This window comes from Lepisosteus oculatus, unplaced genomic scaffold (genome assembly GCF_040954835.1).
Source record: "Lepisosteus oculatus isolate fLepOcu1 unplaced genomic scaffold, fLepOcu1.hap2 HAP2_SCAFFOLD_78, whole genome shotgun sequence".
Taxonomy (NCBI): domain Eukaryota; kingdom Metazoa; phylum Chordata; class Actinopteri; order Semionotiformes; family Lepisosteidae; genus Lepisosteus; species Lepisosteus oculatus.
Window position 1 is genome coordinate 567,501 of NW_027168341.1, and position 27,996 is coordinate 595,496.

Genomic DNA, 27,996 nt, shown 5'->3' on the forward strand with positions numbered 1-27,996 from the left:
AAGCGCGCCTCTTTGCTGTTCCTGGTGGTTTTAAAACGCCCAATTGCTTGTACCCGCTGCCTTGGAAATAAGTTCTTCAGCGTCCGCGAATGGCATTTTGCAGCTGGAAGCAGATGTCGACGCGTTTTGCACAGAGCACCAAAAAAGCGTCTTTTTTGAAGGCCCTGGCACTGAGCATTGGTGGTTCAGTGGTAGAATTCTCGCCTGCCACGCGGGAGGCTCGGGTTCGATTCCCGGCCAATGCAGTAGCTTTTGCAGCAAGCGGCTCCATCACTTGCATCCCCTTGCAACTCGCAACTCAAAAAACCCACTGAAGCTAAGCAGGTGTGAGCCAGGTCAGTACCTGGATGAGGGTGAGCTACAGGGGAAAACAAAGCTTCCAGCTGGAAGCGGTGTTAATGGTGCCGGTGGTGGGGCGCTCACCCTGAGGTCTGTGCGGGTCCCAATGCCCCAGTATAGTGACGGAGATGCTGTGTTGTAAAAGGGCGCTGTCTTTTGGATGAGATGTAAAACCGAGGTCACAGCGCTCTGTGGTCATTCAAAATGACCACCAAAACCTTTGACAAAAGCTCTTGGTAATTGATGGTCTTCAATAATGCTTCTCCTTTAGGTACATTTTAAATCAGCTGAAAAATGCTGTGAAATGGGGGGGCACTTCAGGCCAGTGTAGGATTTGGGTTACAAGAACCATGAAACTGCACGAGAAAGCCCGTACACTGAATTACACGGCTTTCTATTCAAAGGAGGACAAAAGAAATTCCCTGAGTTCGATTTTTTGCAGCACAGAGAGGAGCACTGTTGTGAGGCCGGTTAGCTCAGTTGGTTCGAGCGTGGTGCTAATAACGCCAAGGTCACGGGTTCGAGCCCCGTACTGGCCAGGTCCTTTTCTCCTCTCTTACCAAAGCTGTTAGGTTCCTTTCCGTGGTGAGAGGGGTTGTCATGCAACGCTGCCACATAGTGCCGACAGACAAGAGTGTTGCGGGAGAAGAGAAAAGTGTTTGAAGATTTAAGAGTGTCTTAGGTGGAGCCAAAATCAAGTGTCACAAATACAAGTGGGAGGATTTCCAATGTTTAATATGGTAAAAATAAGCGGAAGTTATCTGCCGGTCCGGCACAGTCTGCCATGCTTTTGTCATATACTGTAAAGTGGTGTCAAACTGGGTGTCGAGCTGGAGCCTCACCATTTGCATATGTGAGGCTCCAGTTATACATCGAGTGTCACATTAAATGACAAAAATGAAGAGAGTTAAAGCAGCTGGAGAGGTTTTCTTACAACTTTTGAGCTGACACAGTTTTGGAAAATGTTTCCTTCACGCTGCACTGTACAACATAGGCAGCCAAGAGTCTCCAAAACAAAACAGAATTGACAGATAGGAGAAAATTCCCACTCATCCTGAAGTTCCCAAAATCCAGCACTGAGCGTAAACAAAGTGTCTAAGTAGCGTGGGAATGCTAACCCTAACCCTAGCTGGAGTTTGAGCAATCCAGCACTGAGCGTAAAAAGATGAGTCAAAGTAACGTCTAATCGGATTAGTTTCCTTAGAGCTGGTTCAGAGTCTGCTCAAGAGTTTACCTTTCACACATGCGCAAAGAAGAATGTTGGGGGTGCACGCTTCAAGGCGCCTTACAGCTGTAGGGAGTGATTCGAGACGATTCGTGGCGTGTGCTCGTTCCCATATACTGTACGCCCCAGGTTGCAGTGCTAGGATGATGTACAATACCGCTTGGGCACGTAACGGCGTTATATGCAAGTGCGGGATGTGAGGGTTTTCGTTTGTTCGTTTTGTTTTGCTCTGCTTTGCTTTGTTTCGTGGTCAAGAGGCGTAAGGTAAGTCGTAATCCAGGGAGAACACTGGTGGCAAACAGTCCGAGGTGAGAGGCGAGGTCCAAAGTCGAAAAGGCAGAAGGGGAGTCCAATATCCAGAATAAACGAGGTAATGGAAAAACGCCAGGTAGAGCTCTCAAGGAGTAGACTCAATACCGAGCAGCGGGAAGCAGGTAAAGATGGTAAAAATAGCACTGCATACCGCACGGTGGAGTGTGTGCAGGTGGGTTAACTCGTGGGGCGGCGTTTGTTAATAATCACCCACTGCTGGTGCTGATTAGATCGCTTATGAGTTGGTCTTAACTGCCTGGCGGTCATGACAAGCTCCTCTTTAAGCTGTGGTTTAGTTTTGCATTCATGTGTTTCTAGAGCAGTTATTTATAGGGGTGGGTGGGTCTTTCACAGAGGCTCAGGACAAATCCCCCACATGAAATTTTACTGTGTGCGTTCAGACAGTCACAGGTCAAGAGCCAGGCAGGAGGACAATGGACAGAAGAGCCAACGAACTAAAAATAAAAGAACGAATATGAAAAAGCCACCATCTTTTTCTTTTTGACATTTTCCGACTTTCATGCAAGCCAGGACAAAGTTGCTCGTACAGATGCAGCCATTCAAAGTAAGCGGTACAGACACGTACCGCAGGTAAGATGACACGCGATACCGCGGTGCGTGATTGGTTGACCGACAGGGGCACTCGTGGTCCGTTGGTCTGTCGTAGAAAGACTTACTGTAAACGTCTTTACTGTGCCCGTTGTAGATATTGAATTTTACCACTGAAGGGAAATCTTAGTAGCTGAGCATAAAAAGAATAGGAGCATACTGTAACGCGTGTGAAGGCCATCAACGATATTAATTTTGGAACGTAAACATACAGTATATAGCTGGTCTTGGTACTTTAAAGAAAAAAATACACACCAGTATTCCATTTCTCCCTAAACATTGTAAGCTTCGAAGTCTTTAACTAACGTGATACCGGAGTCAACAAGCATACTTTTAGAATTTGATTAAAAGGGAATATAATATGGAATCGCGTATCTAAAGAATTTAATAACGGTATGATTATATCCGTGTACTGCGGCAGAGCTATGTAGGGCTGTTTCGCCTGCCTGATCATGCGAGCTGTCTTGTAGCCTACTGGTCTAGGTGCGTGACTACCAACTGGCAGGTTGTGTGTTCGAATCCAGCTGCTGCTGGACTTTTCATTTTTATTTATTTATTTTTTAATCGCGTAACATAAACATATTACCGTATGCAAACTGTACTGTATACAGTATGTATATGTATATTTAATGTCTTAACTGTGCCCGTTTAATTGAATTAAAAAAAAATATTTAACACGAACATTAAGCTGTTTACATCTTCCGCCTGAGAACAGTCACCCGTTGCTACCCAACGCAGAATGGTGATTGGCTGACCCCTCTGATTGGAGAAAAAAGACGTGCTGGTGTGCTATACCAGGAAGAGGATTTCTTTCTATTCAAAACGTGTATTTTAAAAGTTTAAGAAGTAAAAACCTTACAGCGTACACAGATTTCTAAACTGATCAGGATCGTTATCTTTGTCTTATGCATAATAATGTTCACCGCTCTGTCCAGCAAATTAATAATAAACTTTATTTTATATAGCTTTTTAAACGAATAAGTAATTAGATTGCTCATAAACCTAATCACTTGCTTTTTCTTTTTATTTAGGCTCAGATTTCAACTATAGATCGTATTATTAATAACCATAATAACAACCAACCAACAAAAACAACCATATAAACATAATACCAACCAAAAACATAGATAACAACCACAATACAAAATCAAATAATCAAACCATTTTACACTCGCAAAGTCCTCCAATTATCATAATCCCGCCCCTTATGCAAAACCAAACCTTCCTCCCATCCCAGTTTATCCTGTTTATCATAAACAAAATCCACCTCAATTTTCAACATAAAGCATTACACAAAATCAATACCTCAACACTCCATACTCAACAACGATAATTCACAAACAGCCAGAACATGTAACTACACATTCCCAAACATACCTACTTTCCATAGCCCCGCCCCTTATGCAAAACCAACATCCCTCCCCTGTTCTCTCTTTCCCCTGGCGGTTGTAATTGTTTTTATTTTCAAATAAATTTTAGCAAAGTCATGTATTTTAAAAATCTTAAGATTTTTCTATTTATGTCTTTATTTAGTGGTTTCATTAGTGACAAAGGCTAAACTTTCTTGGAAAAATGTCTTTTATGTAAACCATGTTTGCTATTAATTCATTCAGGGCTAAAATATGTTCATTGTCTTCTAATGAAAGAAGGGTTCCTTTCGCCGTAGTCGGGAGCCTAGCCTTTAACTAGTAAGTACTGTATTTACTGGGTTTTTGAGGGGGTGTCTTTCGCTGGAAATCTCGCCTCTTACTTTGAAAATACCCGTGAAACCGGTTCAATTCGTCACAGCCAGCACTCCTGCAGAGAGTTGGGTTGTACAGTACTTGCAGTGTATACAGTACACGCGTTATGCTCTTCGTTAATGTCTGTGAAGTTTTATTTAATCTCTGAGCCATACTGATTCTTCTGGAAGCACACCAGTATTCCACTTTCTCCCTAAACATTTTTAGGATCAGAGTCTTACATGTGGTTATTTCGAAAACGTTTGTACGTGCTCCTTCTTACCATGTTACTGTTTACCGTTACTGACCATATTAAGTTTAAGTGCCTGTGGGCACTTTTCCTGTCCGTGGGGGGTGGACCGTCTTTCATTAGAAGGTTAGTCTGTTCTACTCTGAGAATGTAGAGGGGGTGGGAAGTGCCCGCGGTCATTTAATTAGTATTAAAATCTTAGTTATCTTTCTAGTTCACAGGTTTGCATGCATAATTTAATTTTGAAAGCCACTGAGACATCAGGTACTACTGTTGTATTTATGAAAAAGAAACAAAACAAAAAACATACTAACAACTGTGCCATCCTACTCCTTAGTTAATACATTTTATTATTCATAAACAGTTAACATTGTTAGCAAAATATTTTGAATTATATTTAACCCTATTTTTTCTTTAGTTTTGTATTTAACTTATTATATGATAGTCAGACTTAATGTATATTAATGTATATTTGAACAATGAAAATATATTTTTACAAGATTTTACATTAAGCACTTAAAATTAATATGGTTAATAATAGTAAACTGTAACATGCTGTAACAAGATCGGTTAAACTTCGAAGAAAATCCTTTCAGAGAAAATGTTTCAGGTGTGAAGAACAAACCTGTTCCCACACACCCTGCCCCCACTACCATTAGAATATACACAAACATTTTAGCGTTTCATTCTGAGCAGAAGACCCTCACACCTGAAGAGTGCTGGCTGTGACGAATTAAACCGGTTTTACAGGTTTCAATCACAGATTGGGACTCAGTAAAGTAACACACAGCGCCACTGGATTTGATAATACTGTACCTAACCAAAATCAGCAATATGGAAACAGAACCTGTGTAATTGTTGATAGATGATGTACTCATAACATTTTTTCAAGACGAACTACAACATTTAAAAAATGACTTGTATGTACTTGATATCTCTAATCAATCCACGGGTTCCAGCACAAAACGAAACTAAAACGCATACCGTTTCGCGCTTCTTATTAGTTGCTCAAAAGTAATTTGACCGTATGAAATGCATAATATAAACCTAGAAACATATACGTGAGCAGTACTTAAGCACTGTAGTATCGGTGTTAAGACATACCTCTCAAATACTGTAAATCAAGTTAAAAATATCTCAAGACCGATTCTGGTCGTAATGAAACCATGTTTCGTGTATGTTTTCTTTTTCATCTTGAAATAACTCATTTCTAAATACCTTTTTCACTGTTAACATCTTGTAGCAACTTTGCGACAAAATATACACTCTGACAGTTCATCCTGCTACCAACATTAAATAAAACAAATCTTAAGATTTCTATATTTATGTCTTTATTTAGTGGTTTCATTCGAAGCTTACAATGTTTAGGGAGAAATGGAATACTGGTGTGTATTTTTTTCTTTAAAGTACCGAGACCAGCCATATACTGTATGTTTATGTTAAGATTTCCCTTCAGTGGTAAAATTAGATATGAATATTCAATACTTAAACGGGCACAGTTAAGACATTAAATATACATATACATATTGTATACAGTACAGTTTGCATACGGTAATATGTTTATGTTACGCGATTAAAAAATAAATAAATAAAACTGGAAGGTCCAGCAGCAGCTGGATTCGAACACACAACCTGCCAGTTGGTAGTCACGCACCTAGACCAGGAGGCTACAAGACAGCTCGCATGATCAGGCAGGCGAAACAGCCCTACACAGTTCTGCCGCAGTACACGGATATAATCATACCGTTATTAAATTCTTGAGATACGCGATTCCATATTATATTCCCTTTTAATCAAATTCTAAAAGTATGCTTGTTGACGTATCCGGTATCACGTTAGTTAAAGACTTTGAAGCTTACAATGTTTAGGGAGAAATGGAATACCGGTGTGTATTTTTCCTTGTGATATTTTAAGCTCTAGTTGAATGATAGGTGTCGCATTTTAAATCATTCTCGTAGTAGAAATTATGAAACGCCCTGTTAAAAGCAAGGAAGTTTTTATGCCCCGTTGAAGTAAAACAAAATGCCTGACAAAGTATGGCTTGGACAGATTCCAAGTGCTTGTACAAATGTGCTAAAGAAATTATACTTTGAGTATACAGCTTGTCCAAAGTCATCCATTATTAATACTATTAGTAATATCTTCAGTAAAGGCTTTGATGCATAAATATTTCTGATAAAGGTAGGTTGTGTACTTTTGTCCAACTGAGCAATCTTGCTTTCATAAAATATACCAACATTTGAATGACTGATGATTAACATGCTGTGATACACAGTTCAAAATTAAAGGCTCGAATGCTGTACATGAGAGGTTAAGCTCCCCCTGGCGGTTTTACAAGGCGACGCCGGATAGCTAGTCACGTGACACACGTGATACCGCGTGATACCCCGGTGGGCGTGTCGCGGTATGCCGTGAAATACCTCACCCATTTTGAATGGCTACATCTGTAGCTACTTGTGGATTCAAATACTTTATCGAGTGCTTTGATGAGTTTTTGCAATTTGATTGTCGTCCTGTCAGCCTGTTTCTGTTTTTTTTTTCAATCTAGTGATGGAAAGTAAGAGGGAAATGATGGAGCAATCCATAACCGCTCCGGAAAAATGGCAGAAAGAAATGGCCCGTCACTAAGGACATTTGTGAAGCAGAGGAGTGACATCACCACAAAGTGACTTATTCTGCTGATCGTTTTGGTGAATAATGATTGAGGCGCGTTAAGAGAAAGGTAGCTGCGTCAGCATGCTTAGGCTGCAAAGGATCAAACAAAGGTTTACTCCATGCTGAAAAGAGAAGAAAAGAAGCACAACGTTTCGACTGTGGAGCCTTCTGCGCCATCTTCTTTAGCGGTGATGATGTTGGAAAAACTGAGACATGCGTCTCTGGGTGGGCTTGAACCACCAACCTTTCGGTTAACAGCCGAACGCGCTAACCGATTGCGCCACAGAGACTGACGGCCGCTTGTGCTCCCTACATTTGCAGGTTTATGGTCAAAGAAAACAATCACTTGCGCTTCTTGCAGCCGGCAATCTTTTTCCACTGACAACCAAGAAATGGATTTCATCTTTCACAAGCTGTATGGATTTCTTCAAAAACAAGTTATTCCAGAAAGGAAATGAATTCTTGCATTAAACTGAACCAAGCTGTACATGTTTGTCTGAAATGAGACATTCGGCACAACAAGACACGGAGAGAGGCACCACTGGTATTCAGACCCACGATCGCCTGCTTACTAGGCGGGCACTTTAAGCCACTAGGGAGCACCGCACTTTTACAGACACTTGGACACATCTGCGTTCGGTGTGCACTTAACATGCTCTCTGAGCCCGTTGCCTCCGTCCCATTTAATAGCAGAACTGACGCCAAGAGAAATGATGAGAAATGGCATTTATCGGGCACTTTTCATGTCCAAGCTGTGCATTCTTTGGCAACACCATTTTTTCTTTTGTTTAATTTCTATACTTATTGATAGAATAAAAACGATATGTCATGTACTGTAAGGGAAATGTCTCTTTTTTTTAATGGGGAAAGCTAGCACCAGCAAATGTTGTGTTTAGAAGAAGTGATTTAACATGACACGTGACCTAATTTACCGGAGCAAAAGCTCACCCAGCAAGCCCTGCTTTACTTCTACAGGAGAGAAGTACTGTAGAGTCTGCAAGATGTTCAGCTGGGTAGCTACGTCAGCATGCCTCGGCTGCAAAGGAACAAGCAATGGGTTTATTGCATGCTGAAAAGAGAAGAACGGAAACAGCGTTTCGACTGTGAGGTCTTCTCACACCTGTAAAAGGCTCCATGGTTTTCTTTCTTCTCTTTTCAACATGGAATACACCTATTGTCTGCAAGATGTGACAATTTCATGGTGTTTTGGAAGAAAACCTTTTTTCTTTGAATTCAAAATCAATCGGAATTTCAGCACGACACATCAACACTTTTTCTGTTTTAAGGAGATGATATTTTAAACCTGATAAAAATAGTAGGAAACACAAGTTTCTTGCTGTGAAAATTTAGATGGGGAAGTGTACTACTAGTAGCAGTGTAGAGCTCTCTGTGGTGGCGTGCAAGCGCATGTTCTATGGGCCAGTGGCGTAATGGATAACGCGTCTGACTTCGGATCAGAAGATTGTAGGTTCGAGTCCTGCCTGGCTCGTGAGGCTTTTAAACCTCTCAGGTTCCTCGGTAACAGGTTGCCGTCATGTATATGAACTATAGAAAAGCATTTGCCACAACCCGTAAATTAGCACGCAAGTGCGGGCTAGTGAACACAGAACTGTATGGAGATCATCTCCAGCTCCGAGCTCAATTGCAATGAAAAAACATGCAGAGCAGCTGAATTTGTGCTCGGTAGGGTGGGGAGGACTCAGCATTGCTATTGTTCTAATTGGCATGAACTGCAGGGGATCTGAATCAGAACATGTCAGTTAGTTCGATCATTGCGTCAATATGTAGGCCACGTTAATACAGAATTATTACTTTGTCTGTCTCGTCTTTGTATATAGCTGAATGTCCCTGACAATTTCATGTTAGTTTTTAAGAACGACATTGGTGCTAATATATACATATATAGCATATAAGGAACACGTAAAAGTTTAGTCCATGCTAAAAAGATAAGAAAACCGCCACAACGTTTCATCTTGGAATAAATCTTTACTTGTTGTTTTGCAGCCTACCCATTCTGACCTAACTCCTCCCTTGAAATTCCCTAACAGATAAGGGTACGTAACGGCTCATGCGATGCTCAGTTGCAATTTGTCCCAAAACAAACAAGAACAGCAGCTGAGGGTTTGAGTTTGAACATGCACTGTATTAAAGCAGCTTTTATTTCCATTGATAAATGCTAGATATTCCTACAGAGATTCTCCAGGTGAGTACGCGATTCCTGTTTCTGTTTCTATTTCTGTTTCATATATAAATATATACAGTATATATATATGTTACATGTGTCTCTGCAATAGTACAAATGTGTTATACACTATCAGGGGCTGCTTTTTTGTGCACCTCATCTACAACAAGGGTTTTTTTTTCATTTATGTTTGTGGACCTTCACTATTTGAGGAAGTGAGTTAGATAAGAAAGTTACAGGTATGGTGAGCAATGACTGACAAAGGCACGTACTGCGTATTCCTTACAGAAGTGTAAGCAATTTGTTCTAAAAAACACCGGCTAAAGTCCAACATCGTTAGCAATCTTATTACTTAAACAGAATTAACATCAATAAACTGTAAGGTGCTGGTACATGCGAGTAGATTTGATCTTCTATTAAACAAAAATGCAATTACAGCTCTAAAAAGGTCAACCTAGACTTCTGTAACAGATCTGTTCAGGTCATCGCTGTTCCTCTGACCTTGTGAGTCTTTGGAATTTTAAAAGTGTATTTTGCTTGCCTTTCATGTGGTCTGTGTACAAGTCACTGTGGCGTATGCGGTCCTACACAGCCTTGCTATAGACGTGACGAGCCTCCGCTATGTTGCAATGGAGAACAGGTTCAGTACGGAGCTGCCGAGAAAATTCAGCTGGAAAGCTCGTTGCAGAAAAGCATCGGTATCTGTGTCCAGCGGCAAAGCGTCCTTCGTGGGTGCTGAAGAATCGATTTCACAGGCTGCGGGTCCAGGCGATTTAGAGTGTTAAAGGTCCCAGCGAAAACGAAACGGCGCTGGTCCTTTTACACGCACGCACGCAACCAAATGCAAAGGACGCTGTAGTCGGCAGGATTTGAACCTCCGCGGGGAGACCCCAACAGATTTCAAGTCCGTCACCTTAACCACTCGGCCACGACTACAGCGAGCGCCGTGGCCGCTGCCTTCTTGCTACAATCGAACAGGGAGTGCGAGGCGGCGGCGGCAGCGGAGGCAACTTTTTTCAAGTTCGCTCTCCGTTTAAGAAACCTTTTACGCCATACGTGCAAGCACACACACACACACCTCAGAGGACTTAAGGGTGGCTTCAAGTTGGAATGATAAAGTCTCCCCGTTCGGACATGAAAACAGAACGTTCTTAGACAGAAAGCAATCAACAACGGAGACATGTGGACGACGATTTTAGTCACTGCACTTTGAATAGCATTTTTGCTCCAGTTACAGGAGATGCACCAATGGCCCTTGACCTACGCTCTTACCAATGCCTTGAACATTCAAACAAAACAGCCCTCAAGTCCTGCGGTTTAATATAACGCTGTTACGTGTCGAGGCAGTATTTGACTCTGTCCTACCGTTGAGACACGGGGCGTATATGGAAACGAACACATGCTACGGATCGTCTCTAATCGGTCCCTACAGTTGGAAGGCTCCTTGAAGCGTGCACCCCCATCATTCATCTTTGCGCATCTGTGAAAGGTAGACTCTTGAGCAATGTTTGAGCCAGCTCTAAGGCAACTAGTGCTATTGGATAGAGACCTCTGGAAGATCCTAAGAGTCTCTTAACACCACTTCCACAGCAAGCTTAATTGTTCGCTGGAGGTCTCCCACCCAGGTACTGACCAGGCAAAGAATCACCACTACATTGAATGAGGAAGTTAATCCTGAAATCCAATTACATATCTCAAGGTAAGACAAATCCATAAGAACATGTCTTAGTATTACTTCGTTTATCCTATTCCATAATGTCATTATATATAATACCATACAACAGTACGATCCTTACTAACTGCATGCGTTAAAATTGCACATCAGCACATAGCAGGGGGCACATAGCCGCGATGTATTATCAATGTTAAATTTCAACCATAATATCGACAACATTAATAAACGCATACGTTGAGAAAATATCGAACCCAGCATATTTTCCGGTTATATACCACAATGCATTGCTAGTATTCGTTGGTCACCATTTTGGACACGTTTTTCAAACGTAGAAGTATATCCGCAAATATCTCAGCAATCCTCTTTTGACGAGTAAGTATGAACAATAATAATACTATCTGAATACACACAGATCTTTCTTAATATTATTTTGATTAAAATAGTACGTGAATAAGCAAAAAATGGTACATAAAAATAGTGTGAATGGGGAAGATGGCACAAAATCGTTTTGCCATTTCTCTATTCTTATTCTATGTTGTACTTTCAAACTTTAGGTACTCTTTAATTAGGACAGACTTTATTGCTCAACTGCTATGATGCAAGCCAAATTTTATACATTTATTTCAGCTTTGAGCTTTCAGCTTTGTCCAACCTTGAACTCACCGGCCGTGGTTAACGCGTGTTGGATTTTAACGGGCTCTGTGTGTTCGATGTACATAAGCCACTGAATGCTGGGTGTAGAAAATCGTTTTTGCTGGTGGTGGTAATTGTCATGGGGTAGCAACGCTATCGTCTCTTCCTGTAAAAACATAAGTCTGAACATGGCCATGCAGACACTAGCGATGGTCACAAACTGAAAGGGGTCGATGCACACAACGCAGGCGGCCCCTGACTCAGTCACGCGTGTCTGTCTGGTCATATTCATGACCTTGTCCCAAAACCTGACACAGCCTTCTCTTAGAATTGCCACATCCAACTGGCAGTAACGTTTCAACTCTCTCTGTAAGTTAAACACACTTCCCTTGCATTCTTCATACCAAACCAAAAACTCGGCTTTCTCCCTCTGCAGCATGTAGTTAACGCCGTAAAGTTCTGGCGGCGGCATCGGGCTGACATAATTTTGGTTTTCTGAAGTGTTCATCAAGTGTGGAAAATGACCCTTACCCCCGGGGAACCCCATGGCGGCCGACAGTTTGCTTAATTTCATAGGTAGAAAGTTTGAAGAATCGATAAATCTGATGTTCAGAGCTTTTACGGTCATACACATTATCTTACCACCCTGATTAATTAGTTCAACGTCCATCTTTTCATCTTACAACTGTCTGATTACTAGGTAATTGTCATATCCCTTGCCATTGTGCGATATGAATGTATGGTTTTTGAAACGTCTGTCGATAAATTTACACACAAAATCCTTTAGACAAGTTTCACCATAAAATTCCCAGCTTCGTTTATTGTTAATATGAAGGGCATGGATGTAATTTGGTATGTGTGTCCCCGTTTCTTGCATGCATTCAAAGTCGAAAAAAATGTACTTGTTTGAAATTTTGGGGTTGTCCAAAGGCAGTATGTAGCACAAATGTGTGTCAGGGGTGTCGATCACGTTGTTACAATGCGAGCACAGTTTCTCTTTACATTTGTGACTAGAGAGGTTATAAACCTCACATTTCTCACAAAAGACCCTGCGCTCACACTTACTAACACCCGTCGCTGCATTCCGAAAGTGTCTCGCCAAACATTGAGAGCTACGACAAAAGACCTTACAGGCCGGACAATTCTGAATTTCTGCATCAATTTCGCAACACTGGGGATCTAAACAGGTTTTACAAGTTTTAACACAGGCGTGTGCGTTCTTGTGGCTATACGCCGCATGGTAGTTAGTGCAAAAATATGCCGCCCCCACAAAAGCTTTAAAATTTAAAACCCCATAAAAATGCTCTTCATGCAGTAGAACAAAAAGTATTTTAGAATTAGGTGGTGTGGGCCCCGTTGTAAAATATTTCCAATCACCCTGGTCATGGTACAAAATTTTAATGACCACCTTTAAATGTTTTTCAAAAGCAGTAATGTCTGACAAACTAATTTTCTGATTCTCTGAAAAACCCAACTCTTTGTGCATTCGTTTAGCGCCCTGTAACATTTCCCCATTGGTACAACCTTCATTCAACAAACCGTACACACTCCCGGTGAAACACAGATTACCGCCCGTGTAATGTAAGTCGATAAGGTGCGTTTTTTTCTGAGCAATTACCCAGAACGGATTTAAATCTTCGACGGGCACCCCCCTGCATATTCCTAACTATCGTCACCACTAATCGGAGGCTGTCATCGGTGAGAATTTCTGTGTGGCTCTGTAAGAGGTCTGAGATGTGGCTTAAAAAATCAGCAGCATTTAATTCTCCGGGTTGTCTCCTGCGTGAGAACAAGGGTTTGTTAAAACCACCCGCAGTCAAACGCAGCTGTACAAAATCATTCGCCCCGATGTTTGGAGAAAGTTCATCCAATATTCTCTGGACTGCACCATGCACATGTTTAGTCATTTATCCCGGTGGGTCTTCGCCAGTGCACCATGAAATAGCATTATCAGGTAACGAAATCCAGAGGTTAGATCAGCATCTTCTTTAGAAAAAACGTCTAAGAGTCTAGCGGCGTAAACCTGGATCAGTTTTGGAAACACTGAATGTACACTTGCTAAAGCGGCTCTTAGATTCTCTAAACCCCGCTTTTTATCCACCTCATTAGTGCCCACCTTTGATACTAACTGTGCAATATACCGCACTGAGTCTCCCACATCACCAAACACCAAGTCTTTAGGCGTGTTATTATTTCTCTCCGAAGGCTTGACACGTTTGGTTTTGATCAGCGTCTTAACAGCCGTCTCCGATGCAGTCACCACCTTAGGGTCCGACGTTTCCACCACACTTTTTTCACCGCTCGTCGATACAGCTGCTGTGTGAATAACGCCAATGCTCCATATCTCAAAATCAGAAAACTACACTGTGATAAAAATAAAAGACTTTTCAACACAACAATCAATTAAATCTAAATGGTCAAAATCAGAAAACTATGATAACTATGATAAAAACGCCACATATGTGGCACATCCTTACACAAAGGGCTGCGGGTGAATGGAAAAAGTTACCCGGACATGTTGTTACACCGGTTTCCTTTAAGACTGTGGTGGTGCTACTGGGTTAAGCGGCATGGTTAACGGCATACAGACCCCTGGCACAGACCACTTGTGCCAGGGGTCTGTATGCCATTCCCAAAATCCACCTGCTGGATTTTGGGAACTTCAGGACGAGTGGGAATTTTCTCCTATCTGTCAATTCTGTTTTGTTTTGGAGACTCTTGGCTGCCTATGTTGTACAGTGCAGCGTGAAGGAAACATTTTCCAAAACTGTGTCAACTCAAAATTTGTAAGAAAACCTCTCTAGCTGCTTTAACTCTCTTCATTTTTGTCATTTAATGTGACACTCGATGTATAACTGGAGCCTCACATATGCAAATGGTGAGGCTCCAGTTCGACACCACTTTACAGTATCTGACAAAAGCATGGCAGACTGTGCCATGACCGGCAGATAACTTCCGCTTATTTTTACCATATTAAACATTGGAAAACCTCCCACTTGCATTTGTGACACTTGATTTTGGCTCCACCTAAGACACTCTTAAATCTTCAAACACTTTTCTCTTCTCCCGCAACACTCTTGTCTGTCGGCACTATGTGGCAGCGTTGCATGACAACCCATCTCACCACGGAAAGGAACCTAACAGCTTTGGTAAGAGAGGAGAAAAGGACCTGGCCCGTACGGGGCTCGAACCCGTGACCTTGGCGTTATTAGCACCACGCTCTAACCAGCTGAGCTAACCAGCCTCACGACAGTAATCCTCTCTGTGCTGCAAAAAATCGATCTCAGGGAATTTCTTTTGCCCTCCTTTGAATAGAAAGCCGTGTAATTCAGTGTACGGGCTTTCTCGTGCATTTTCATGGTTCTTGTAACCCAAATCCTACACTGGCCTGAATTGCCCCCCCATTTCACAGCATTTTTCAGCTGATTTAAAATGTACCTAAAGGAGAAGCATTATTGAAGACCATCAATTACCAAAAGCTTTTGTCAAAGGTTTTGGTGGTCATTTTTAATGACCACAGAGCGCTGTGATCTCGGTTTTACATCTCATCCAAAAGACAGCGCCCTCTTACAACACAGCATCTCCGTCACTATACTGGGGCATTGGGACCCGCACAGACCTCAGGGTGAGCGCCCCCCCCGCCGGCACCATTAACACCGCTTCCAGCTGAAAGCTTTGTTTTTTCCTGTAGCTCACCCTCATCCGGGTACTGACCTGGCTCACACCTGCTTAGCTTCAGTGGTTTTTTTGAGTTGCGAGTTGCAAGGGGATGCAAGTGATGGAGCCGCTCACTGCAAAAGCCACTGCATTGGCCGGGAATCGAACCCGAGCCTCCCGCATGGCAGGCGAGAATTCTACCACTGAACCACCAATGCTTAGTGCCTGGGCCTTCAAAAAAGACGCTTTTTTGGTGCTCTGTGCAAAACGCGTCGACATCTGCTTCCAGCTGCAAAATGCCATTCACGGACGCTGAAGAATTTATTTCCAAGGCAGCGGGTACAAGCGATTGGGTGTTTTAAAACCACCAGAAACAGCAAAGAGGCGCGCTTCTTTGCTTGCGCCGGAACACACCAACTGGAGGCGGACAACGTAGTCGGCAGGATTCGAGCCTGCGCGGGGAGACCCCAACGGATTTCTAGTCCATCGCCTTAACCACTCGGCCACGACTACAGCAAGCCCCGCTGCCGCTGCGTTCTTGCTACAATCTTACCTGGATCGCGAGGCGCCGGCGGAAGCCTATTTCAAAGTCGTTCTCCGTTTCAAAAAAACATTTCCACAATACAAGCCTTGCAGACAGACACGCCTCAGAGGACTTAAGGGTGGCTTCATGTCGGAATGATAAAGTCTCCCCGTCCGGACATGAAAATGCCACTTTGTTACACACAAAAAAAGAATCAACAACAGAGAAATGCCCACAAGCATTTGAAAAGCCGCACCACGTCGCACTTGAAATAGCTCTTACATTAGTGGTAGATGCAGGAATCGCCTTTTTATTTACGCTCTTACCAACGCGATGGAAAGCAAAACAAAGCAAAGCAGAGCAAAACAAAACGAACAAACGAAAACCCTCACGTCCCGCACTCGCATATAACGCCGTTACGTGCCCAAGCGGTATTGTACGTCATCGTAGCACTGCACCCCGGGGCGTACGGTATAAGGGAACGAGCACACGCCATGAATCGCCTCGAATCACTCCCTACAGCTGTAAGGCGCCTTGAAGCGTGCACCCCCAAAGTTCTTCTTTGCGCATCTGTGAAAGGTAAACTCTTGCGCAAACTCTGAACCAGCTCTAAGGAAACTAATCCGATTAGACGTTACTTTGACTCATCCTTTAAGGGACCCTTGTTAATTGGAGAAATCAATGATTTCGAATGAATTCTGTATGCGTTAAAAGACAGCTATACACAGAAAACATGCAGGACACTGCTCATGATGTTTCCCGAGCCGAAACACAGTGCGTTTTTCCAAGCCATTTGACAAAGCCCGCCCACTGAAAACTGCAGCAGATCGTGTAAAGGCGTTCAACTTTGTAACTACTGCACGCACAGGAAGCAGAATCAATTCCTCTTTTCAAACTGTCAAAGGTTTGCTGCAGGACATCGCACAATCTCTTTTGAACGGGGACAAACGATTTCTTATGGGGCGCAGTAAGTACAGACGTTTATAAAGCTCCACTCATGCCGACGGTGCAGCATGAAGAAGCGCAACCTAACGTTTGACAGACAAAAGCCGGGCGCCGCTACGAGCAATATGAAATCAAACTGACAGCACACGGCGTTTCGCGCTGACTCAAAAGTGATCTCGACAGACGCTGTTCTCTGCATAACGCTGAAAGAGCTAAAGAGCGTTTCTGTTGAGACGTAACCCAGTGGGCAAAAGACGTATAATATACGTCTATTAAACGCATACCTTAGACGTCTAAATGTGGTCTACAATTCGTCTAGAATGAAATTCTAATGTACGTCTAAAGTTATACGTCTATGTTTAGACGTTCATTATACATAAATGGTTGGAGTTATATTATACGGATAAATTTAGAGGACTATTATACATATATGGTTGGAGTTCCGGATAACTTTAGAGGTCTATTATACGGATAACTTTAGAGGACTATTATACGTATATGGTTAGAGGTCTATTATACGTATAACTTTAGAGGTCTATTATACGTATATGGTTAGAGGTCTATTATACGTATAACTTTAGAGGTCTATTATACGTATATGGTTAGAGGTCTATTATACGGATAACTTTAGAGGTCTATTATACGTATATGGTTAGAGGTCTTTTATACGGATAACTTTAGAGGTCTATTATACGTATATGGTTAGAGGTCTATTATACGTATAACTTTAGAGGTCTATTATACGTATATGGTTAGAGGTCTATTATACGGATAACTTTAGAGGTCTATTATACGTATATGGTTAGAGGTCTTTTATACGGATAACTTTAGAGGTCTATTATACGTATATGGTTAGAGGTCTATTATACGCATAACTTTAGAGGTCTATTATAGTATATGGTTAGAGGTCTTTTATACGGATAATTTTAGAGGTCTATTATACGTATATGGGTAGAGGTCTATTATACATCAAAGATAGATTTTATAGGTGTAGAAACAAGTAAACCAAGCCAATGATTAGGTTTAGAAATTTATTCTGAAAATACACATTCACACCTGAAACATATGTATTTCAAATTATACATTGTATACAATCAATCAACAATCAACATATGGGCAATAATCATAAAAAACACAACTAGTCTTAAACTTCACCTACAAATTCTGGTAACATGGCAATATACAGTATAGTAATGACAAACACAAAACTAATTACATTAACACACTAACTCAAAACCACATTTTGATTCAAATATACATTTTAAAATGTACAACTTCTATATTTCCAAGAAAAAAAATATTACAATGGAAGTTAAGACGATTTTTGTCCACTATTTGCAAACCCTGTCTAATTGTCCTGTTAGAACCAAAAACCTATTATTTTCAGAGTCCAGATCTCCTGGCCCCCTGCCTTGCATATGCATTCTTCAAGTAACACATTGCGTGCTCCTTTATTTCTTTTTCTGTTGATGTAGGGTGGGACTTCAGCACCGCAGCTAGGAGAAAATTATATAATATTACTTCCCAAATAAATGATGATTAATATCTTCTTTAGTATAATCTAAAAAATGAACGGTTTACTAAGCTCAAAGCTGAAATCAATGTATAAAATTTGGCTTGCATCATAGCAGTTGAGCAATAAAGTCTATCCTAATTAAAGAGTACCCAAAGTTTGAAAGTACAACATAGAATAAGAATAAGAGAAATGGCAAAACGATTTTGTGTCATCTTCCCCATTCACACTATTTTATGTGCCATTTTTTTGCTTATTCACATACTATTTTAATCAAAATAATATTAAGAAAGATCTGTATGTATTCAGATAGTATTATTATTGTTCATACTTACTCGTCAAAAGAGGATTGCTGAGATATTTGCGGATATACTTCTACGTTTGAAAAACGTGTCCAAAATGGTGACCAACGAATACTAGCAATGCATTGTGGTATATAACCGGAAAATATGCTGGGTTCGATATTTTCTCAACGTATGCGTTTATTAATGTTGTCGATATTATGGTTGAAATTTAACATTGATAATACATCGCGGCTATGTGCCCCCTGCTATGAGCTGATGTGCAATTTTAACGCATGCAGTTAGTAAGGATCGGTCACTGTTGTATGGTATTATATATAATTACATTATGGAATAGGATGGGGACAGGCCTGGCATCACGGGGGGAGGGGGGAATGTCGCCCCTTCAGTTTTGGGCAAAAAGTTTTACCTAACTTAATTTGCGCCCTAAAAAAATAGTTGTACTTTGTCAATGGTCAGACAACACTAAATGACACGAACAGTCACTCAGTCTGTTTGATGGGCAGGAGGGCTATCCGTCCAGGAACTGCACATATTATTGAGTGTCAACATTACGATCCTGTTTGCTCAGGTGGACCGATTCCTTGCAGTAGTTCCTTGCAGTAAAGATTTAATACTTAAAATCGTTATATAACTAGGACTAGTTATAGCAGTCTGTGCTTTCTGTTGGTTTTACAACATTTTTTTCTTAACGATTCAGAACGTCCATGTAGCTGCAAAAATGAACGCTTATGGTACTTTTTGCTCCAGGCAATACAAACCGTGAGAGTGACGAAAAATGTGAAACTGAACTTCATCGCAAATACCAGATTGCTAGTCGTTATCTTCTATCATGAAGCACTAATCAATGGCATAGCTGCGAGATTTCATTTGGGTAGCTGCACCGAACAGCTCCGTTTCAACCGAAATATCACTCCCCCCTCAGAATTTCAGACGCCCCCCTACAGATTTTTCCTCGGGCACCGCACACTGATGGGGGACGGGGTGTCCAGGAAATGGTATCAACTTTTGTCAAGAAAATAAAAATAGAAACTCTATAGGCACTCAAACATTTTACTGTTTTTTTTCAGGCAGGTGGCAAGACCCCTCAGCAAAACCCTTGTATGCCAAGCTGTGGGCATTGATTCGTCGAATATACGTATATTTACGGCGAAATTACGGCTATACGTATATATACGTCGCCTCGACGTATAATCAACGTCGAATTGCAACCGTAAAATCGACGACATGAATAAACGCATATATAACGTCGAAAACACATCTAACACAGTGCCTGAGGCTTTTTACTGTATGTATCGTGTGTGCCGCAACTAGGAGTATACGGCACTCTGCACAGTGTACGAAGTAAATTATTTTCGCAGAAATTAATTTATTATATTTACTATATTTATTATACACATGTAAATTAATTGCTGCGAAAATAATTTACTTCGTACACTGTGCAGAGTGCCGTATACTCCTAGTTGCGGCACACACGATACATACAGTAAAAAGCCTCAGGCACTGTGTTAGATGTGTTTTCGACGTTATATATGCGTTTGTTAATGTCGTCAATTTTACGGTTGCAATTCGACGTTGATTATACGTCGAGGCGACGTATATATACGTATAGCCGTAATTTCGCCGTAAATATACGTATATTCGACGAATCAATGCCCACTGGGAACAAGCTCGCTTCTTTCTACCATGATGTCACCATGACCAAATCTGTCTTTAAACACCTTGCTCAGTCTCTAACGAGACTGTCAAAAATAGCTTTCGCTGATTGTATTGCAAACCGGCGGAAGCGGGGTATTGGGAAAAGTTTTCAACTAGCAATAATCCCGCCTCGGCTAAACCTCACAGGCTACGATACTGCCACTGCGCAAAGCTGACGGTTGCCAGGCAACCGCGGGGATCCTATGGAAATCGTTATCAATCGTCTCATGGCATGTCGTTGCTGTAACGCTTCATATTTGTCGTCTTCTTCTAGCTTGAGGTTTTGAAGAATTTCATGACAGACAAGGGCTCCGTTGGGAACAAAGAAACCCGTTGATTCTTTTCAGCAGCAGAAATACAACCCTTTAAATACAAGATGACAGAACAATGACGAAGGGCATGCCGGGAGGAACTCATGCACTACAGAGGAAAGGGGGTGGGCACGTACAGTTCACATTCAAGCCACAAGTACTCTTCTCGGATGTTGCACAAACAAATCCTAACGTCTTGAAAGCATTGCGGCATGTTTGTGTCCCACTTCCCGTGGCTGCAGGATGACTGACACGAACGGACAAACACAATCTGTGGCGTTTAGCGTGACATAGTCTTGCAGGCATCGTGCTGTCTCACTGCAATACTATACCGCTGGAGGAAACAGTCCATCTGGCCATGAAACTCATTTGAACGTCTAGCTACAGCAACTAACAATATCATGATTTATTCAGGATGTGTGGAATCAGAACGTCCCGGAGACAGCTTCCGAAATCTTGAGCATTCTCTGGTGGTAGGGGCGTTCAAGATGGCGCTCAGGTGGGAGGTAAAGTTTAGTGGTTGAGGATTTTTTTTGAGTTTTTCATGACCTGAATGTTAATTTTTGCTTTTTTTGACTACAGAAAAATAAGGACTTAACACTACTTGTTTAAACTTCAGTTATAATTGAAAGAAAAAAAAACTATTTTTTTTAGGTTTAAGAATTTCGATATGAGTAACACTGGGAAAAGAAAAGAGAGTGCTGGGTCTTCGAAGGAGAACTCTAAGATACCTCAATCGTATATGTATAGCACTACAAGAAAATTGATGGCAACTAAAGGGAAAAGTGAAGCAGCTGGAGGGGACGTGGAAAGAGTGCTGGAGATGCGCTCGTACGCGAGCGCTCGCAGCCCAAGTGAGACTCAGCTGCCAGAGGAAGAGCCGGAGTCCCTGCCCAGCACACCTGTGAAAACCCCGGCAGCCAAGAGAGGAAGGGGCAACCTGACGCTGGAGGAGCTCCAGACCAACATCTTCAACATGATGGCACAGAGCATGGGTGAGCTGAAGGAAATGACTTGATCTAATACAGTCGCAATCGAAAGTCTTAAAAAGTCCATGGACTGTGTGTTTAAAGAGGTTGAAGACTTAAAGAGTGAAGTAAAAGTTCTTAAACAAGTAAATACCAAACAAGAAAAGCATATTAAAGAACTTGAATTGAAAGTGAACGATGTAGATAGATACCGTCGATGATGGAATTTAAAATTATTTGGAGTTAAAGAGGAACGTGATAAGGACCTTGTTGCAACAGTGAAGGGTATCTGTAAAAGGACCCTGCCGGACCAGGAGGACGTAATATCGGCCATTGACTTTGTTCACAAGCTCGGGAGAGCGAACATGTCTGGGCAAGTGCTCCCCAGATCGATTATAATACAGTTCACCAAGAGGACGGCGAGGGACATGCTGTGGCGAGCGGCGAGGGGGAATGAGTATTTGAATGGGAACAAACTGAGGTTTGCAGAGGACCTGTCTGCTGCGGACAGGAGTACCAGGAACCAGCTGTGGCCCCAGGTTGAAGCTGCCAGAAGAGAGGGGAGGAGAGCCTACTTTGTGGGAGCGAGGGCCTTTGTGGACGGGAAGGAGATTTGCTCCCAGTGACTGCTCAGTTAATGATTATGTTTGGTTTTATTTGTTATACCAGTATATACTAGTGTTTCTTTAGTGTTAGTTTGGAATGGTGTAGTTAAGTGTTAAGGACTGTTATAGTTCTGGTTCTTTGAAAAACTCAATAGTTTAGACAGTCTTAGAGTTAGTTATTTGCTTTTGTGTATGTCTTTTTCATGAATGCCAGAGGTACTCGAAATGTTGTTAAAAGAAAAACTGTGTGCTGAGTTTTATTTTTTACAGGAAACGCATGCATGTTGAAACTAAAGTTTATAAATAATTGAGAAATATTAAAGCAAGGAAAATATGATACATGTAAAATATACAATTTGATCACATAATTACTTAATTACCTCTGGTAGTTAAATGCTTTTTTCTGCTGCATTTTTTTTCTCTTGTACATGACTCTGATCCTCTTGTTGTATTTGTATTTGTAAATTCTATGTTTAATAAAATTTTTTTTTAAAAAAGCATTCTCTGGTGGTGTCCTGCAGACTTCCTGTGGGCATGCGTTGGTGGTATAGTGGTGAGCATAGCTGCCTTCCAAGCAGTTGACCCGGGTTCGATTCCCGGCCAACGCAGTGGTGAATGTTTTCAAATGCTATCATGAGCCTTGGATTGTGACTAGCAAAGCGAAGCCTTTTGAAAGAGCTAAAGCACTGAAAAACGGAATTGAGGGAGAATCTTACAGGGGATTCTGAGTGGTGTCTGCATACACGCAGTCCAATATGGGTGCTGAAAGCTTGAGCTACTCTCAATGTCATGCTGGCTTTCCCCGGAGTAAATCTGTTACATTGAAAGAATGCTTCTCGCAGGTTCAAAAAGGGACCCTTGTTAATTGGAGAAATCAATGATTTCAAATGAATTCTGTATGCGTTAAAAGACAGCTATACACAGAAAACATGCAGGACACTGCTCATGAGTGTGGAGTTCAGCCGAAACACAGTGCGTTTTTTCAAGCCATCTGACAAAGCCCGCCCACTGAAAACTGCAGCAGATCGTGTAAAGACGTTCAACTTTGTAACTACTGCACGCACAGGAAGCAGAATAAATTCCTCTTTTCAAACTGTCAAAGGTTTGCTTTACGAACGCCGCAGGACATCGCACAATCTCTTTTGAACAGGGACAAACGATTTCTTATGGGGCGCAGTAAGTACTGTTACTGTCACTGCTCGATACCGACGTTGGCCTACTATACCATGTTCAGCCACCGCTAGAAAATGTACGGCTCTAGCACCGGAGCAAGCAACAGGAGGGCCGACGTCAAACAGGCACATGTGTCAGACATGGAGAGCGACGAGAATGAGATTTGAACCCATGACTGCAGAGCACAATGAATTAGCAGTCCATCACCTTAACCACTCAGCCACCTTGTCGACGAAACTGGGCTGTCCGGACATGGGTTGGCGCGCTCCAGATGATCTTTTTCTTTTTTTTCCCTCGTACTCGAGGGTCATTTTCCTGTTCCACATGTGATTTCAACATTTTCCTTGGGAGATGTCAAGCCAGCAAGCCACTGCTGTGGTTCAGTGGCCAGTGTGGAGTTCAGTGGCCCTGTTGTACACAGAAAGCATATTGAGCTCCTTGGACATGAAAAGTTCCAGATAAGAGCCATTTGTCATCCTTTCTCTTGGTGTCGATGTTGCTATTGTATGTAAAGGTGGCAACTTGCTCAGCAAGCAGGCGGAGCACACACCGAATGCAGATGTGTCTGAGTGGTGTGTCCAAGTGGCTGCAAAAGAACAGCACTCCTGGGGCGCTGTGGCTTAGTTGGTTAAAGCGCCTGCCTAGTAAACAGAAGATCCTGGGTTCGAATCCCAGCGGTGCCTTCTTTGTTGTGTCTTCTCGAACAGAACTGGTCATTACAGACAACCGCCTACGGCTAGACTTAATTAAATGCAAGTATTCATTTCCTGTCTTTAACGCGACTTGTTTTTCTTAAAATGGATGCAACTTGCAAAACATGAAATACAAGCCTTGCTAATCAGCGCTAGCGGCTGGCAAAAAAAAAAGAAGTCAGCAATGTTTTTTTCTTTAACCTTAACCCTGCTAATGGAGAAGAGTTAAACGACCGAGTCAATGCAGCTTAAACGATGCGCAAGTCGGGTTCTTAGCTGAAAGGGTGGTAAATCACACTCACCCCAGTCCTTAATCTTTTAAAGAGGATACAAAATTGAACCTAGTCGCCACATCACATACATCCTGTTCAATGATAAAAAGGTAACATCTATCCTCGCTCCAGAGTATATCTCACGTTGAGGGCATCTTTTTTTTCACTTTACCGTGAGTCGGGCTCGGCTGCACAGAGGAGAGAGCAGACCAATGAGGTCACAGGGACAGGGGAGTCACACGCTGGCGGTTTGAATACGCGGAAGATCACTGAGGGATCCACAGTATGTGGACCCTCCGTTCGCCATCAGTCCGCACTCCGGACTCTGAATCCTGCCATCCGAGTTAAGATCTCAGCGGAACCTGAGGTGCAGTTCCTTCTTAAAACGTAATCTGGTGAGCATTTCTAGAATCGCACTTGTATAGATGCAGCCTTTAATGTGTTGCTAGGTTAAAATTGATGACTTCTTGTATTTCAGTAGGCAACTGCCCTCTTGATTTTGGATTTAATCTCTTTATTACAGGGGCGCTTTTATGAAGACAGAGTCATGTTCAGGTACTTTGTTTGATGGAGGAAGCTTATTTCGGACTCTGTGATCTGCTCACCTGGAAAGGTCTGCTGTACTACTACAAGAGAGAAGTAGAGTCTGGAAGAAGGGACAATTTTATGATGCTTTGGAAGATAATGTTTTTTTTTTCTTATACTGAAAATGAAAAGTAGTTGTTTCTATATGGACTCAGTCTTTGGAATTTGTATATTTATATATTTCAGTGAACCCTCAGCCATTCCTTCTGTATTGTAATTCAATTTCTCTTTTAAAATTCCTTCCCCACTTCTAGGACCTGCAGTTGCTGAACTCCACAATGGCTTCTATTGGAAAGTCTGTGACTGAGACCAAGTAAGTGTTCACTTTTTTATGAAACCATTATTTATTTTGGAGCAATGAGCAATTCTTATATAAATGCAATAAAATCATTATGCTCAAACTATGAGAGAGAATTTTAAGGATAATTTAAGAAATCAGTCTTAGCTTGTTTCTATACACAGATGGTATTATTTATTTTCAAAGGAAACCCGCGAGGATTCCCCTGGTGTGCAAGATGTGCCTGAATACTTTTGATCAGCTTCCTGCTCACTTCAAGAGAGCGTGTATGAAGCATGCCACGGCAGAAGAGATCGGGATGGCCTCTCAACAGACGAGGGAGGACATGATGAATCACCTGAAGAACGGGGTCATTGTGGATTACCACAGATAAGAGATCAAAGGACACTTTGTGGGCTTGAAATACAAAGAAAATCTTGTTCTATGGTACAAGATAAATACAAAACTTAAGCTTTTATTTTAATTAGATTTATTTATAAAGCATAAGCAATCATTTATTACATTAATATATGTGAAAATAACATTTTAGTATCATACGTTTAGTATATTTAGTTCCTAATGCTGAAAGAAATGATCATAGAACATGACATCTAACCTTACCTGCGGTGTTTTTAATCCCTATTGCTCAATGCACGGTGAAAGCATTGCATACATATGTCTGACAATGAGGAATGGGCCCCTGAGACAGTCATTTGCCTGTTTCACAAATGATCGTATTTTACTAGAGATTCTGTTTGGGATTCAGATGTGCATTCTGACAGCAATCCCTTTCAATAAATGATACGTTCTGGATGAGGTCAAAGGTGTTGGAACACTGTATTTAGGATGTGTTTGCAGTGATTGTGTGTCTTCTGCTTCAACGCAGTGATATATAGACGTGCTCCTGTAATTTATTGGTACAAGCCCAGGGCAGTGAGCAGTCTGAGGATTTATTTCCAGACGGCATAGAGCAGTGAAGCAGTGAAGTAGTGCAACACACTGGATCATTATATTGTTAGAATCTATTCTACTTACATTATTACATTATACACAATTTGAGTTCATTTTAAAAAGTAAAATGTAATGAAAGGAATGCATTTTCATAAGAAAGATAATACCGATATGCATGTGATAATCTTCCTTATATCATGTAGTGTGTCATTTGGACACTTTGTGGTATTGAAATACAAAGAAAACCATGTTATATGGTACAAGATAAATACAAAACTTAAGCTTTTATTTTAATTAGATTTGTTTATAAAGCATAAGCAATCATTTATTACATCGCTTCTTGAATTAAATCTTTTGACAAGAGGTAAGACTTCTGTTTTACATTTAAACCCATGTTTAGGTGTGTTTTTTAGATTTAACTGAACCAATTTCTGTGTGTGATAATGTCCTTGAATTCTGACAACATCACACTAAATTACATGATATAAAACAGCTAATGTTTCTAGAGATAGAATGTTTCTAGAATGTTTCTGGGATGCTGGGATGTTTCTGGGATGCTTCTAATTACTTTTTATTACCAGGGACAGTTTAATTCACCTTGTACAGTACTGAAAGACCAAGATGCTTTTTTCTAAAGTTATTTAACATTTTATAGAACTTTGTCTACTATGGCAACATGATGAGCTTGGTGAAACTTGGAAAAATACTGCTTGGACACTTATCTTAAGATAAAGATAGGATAAAGGTTTATCTTTTGCACCTACCTGACCCCCAGGGAAGGCCAATGCTTTCTAAGTTGATGGTTCCCTACAGTAGACTGTACCTTATCTTCAAAGGTAATGTATATTGACCCAAATCAGTTTTGGACTCCAATCTACTGACGAAATGGAGCCTATCCTTTTTTCAGGATTTTAGCATCATACGTTTGGTATATTTAGTCCCTAATGATGAAAGAAATGATCATAGAACATTTGGACACTTTGTGGGCTTGAAATACAAAGAAAATCATGTTCTATGGTACAAGATAAATACAAAACTTAAGCTTTTATTTTAATTAGATTTATTTATAAAGCATAAGCAATCATTTATTACATTAATATATGTGTGTAGCGGCGAGGCTTATTAATAAGGCAGAATTAAGTGTTCTGAGCCTTTCCAAATGAGGCCCCATTTCTCTGTTCATCTCTGTGGTGCAGCCACAGAGAGACTATTCATGCAGGGTGATTTAAGGTCCTAGGACAGCTCCCAAAGGGGGATGCACTTAGCTAAGCCTTTCTATCATGATCAATGGTCATCCATTGGCGCCTATCTGTCTAGGGAGTGCCAGTTGGACATCTGGACTGCATTACTAAGTGTCAGGACTAAGTGACTCATATCTCACCTTGATCAATCAATCAGGGACTTGTAGGGCCGAGTAACCCACGTGGGACTCTGATGCCCATGGAACTTTCAGCCAATCAATGAGCTGAAGTTCCTCCAGGTAAAAACAGGCAACACAGAGAGCCTGTGAGATTCAGTAAGATTCAGAAGGGAGGATTCAGAGGATTCTGTGGACAATTCTAAAGGGAATTCAAAGGAGAATTCCAGGGCAGGACGGCCCAGGATCAGAAGGCTCCCAAGGGCAGGATATTCTCGCAGCGCGCCTCCTGACCATCCTGAGACTCAGCCCGGACAACCACGGAACGGCCAGTGTGTCCGAGTGCCAGAACTTTCCTTTGTTCTAAGAGTCTAGAGCGGAGGTTGCCAGAGAATAACCAGAGGATCCACCCGAGGTTAGCACCAGCAGCAGGCCTCGTGAACAGGTCGGAACTGTGGACAGCTGAATCACTATTCAGAACTAGCTCTTCATCAGAAACGAACCGGTCCTCTTCCTGACTTGCTCGGACCCACAGTCATCTTTTCTCCTGTGCACAAACTTTGCTA

General features: G+C 41.6%; 10 non-coding genes across 10 annotated transcripts; 5 read left to right on the top strand and 5 right to left on the bottom strand.

The window, feature by feature from the left end:
- Positions 1–174: 174 nt before the first annotated feature.
- Positions 175–245, top strand: trnag-gcc (transfer RNA glycine (anticodon GCC)). The gene has a single exon. It is a non-coding gene; the product is annotated as a tRNA-Gly (tRNA).
- Positions 246–804: 559 nt separating this feature from the next.
- trnai-aau (transfer RNA isoleucine (anticodon AAU)) lies at positions 805–878 on the top strand. Its single transcript has one exon. It is a non-coding gene; the product is annotated as a tRNA-Ile (tRNA).
- A 6,449-nt stretch (positions 879–7,327) lies between these two features.
- On the bottom strand, positions 7,328–7,401 carry trnan-guu (transfer RNA asparagine (anticodon GUU)). The gene has a single exon. It is a non-coding gene; the product is annotated as a tRNA-Asn (tRNA).
- Positions 7,402–8,527: 1,126 nt separating this feature from the next.
- trnar-ucg (transfer RNA arginine (anticodon UCG)) lies at positions 8,528–8,600 on the top strand. The gene has a single exon. It is a non-coding gene; the product is annotated as a tRNA-Arg (tRNA).
- Positions 8,601–10,147: 1,547 nt separating this feature from the next.
- trnas-uga (transfer RNA serine (anticodon UGA)) lies at positions 10,148–10,229 on the bottom strand. The gene has a single exon. It is a non-coding gene; the product is annotated as a tRNA-Ser (tRNA).
- Positions 10,230–14,771: 4,542 nt separating this feature from the next.
- Positions 14,772–14,845, bottom strand: trnai-aau (transfer RNA isoleucine (anticodon AAU)). Its single transcript has one exon. It is a non-coding gene; the product is annotated as a tRNA-Ile (tRNA).
- Positions 14,846–15,405: 560 nt separating this feature from the next.
- trnag-gcc (transfer RNA glycine (anticodon GCC)) lies at positions 15,406–15,476 on the bottom strand. Its single transcript has one exon. It is a non-coding gene; the product is annotated as a tRNA-Gly (tRNA).
- Positions 15,477–20,271: 4,795 nt separating this feature from the next.
- LOC138235146 (U4 spliceosomal RNA) lies at positions 20,272–20,413 on the bottom strand. Its single transcript, XR_011188031.1, has one exon. It is a non-coding gene; the product is annotated as a U4 spliceosomal RNA (small nuclear RNA).
- A 2,246-nt stretch (positions 20,414–22,659) lies between these two features.
- On the top strand, positions 22,660–22,731 carry trnag-ucc (transfer RNA glycine (anticodon UCC)). Its single transcript has one exon. It is a non-coding gene; the product is annotated as a tRNA-Gly (tRNA).
- Positions 22,732–23,905: 1,174 nt separating this feature from the next.
- trnat-agu (transfer RNA threonine (anticodon AGU)) lies at positions 23,906–23,979 on the top strand. The gene has a single exon. It is a non-coding gene; the product is annotated as a tRNA-Thr (tRNA).
- Positions 23,980–27,996: the final 4,017 nt, after the last annotated feature.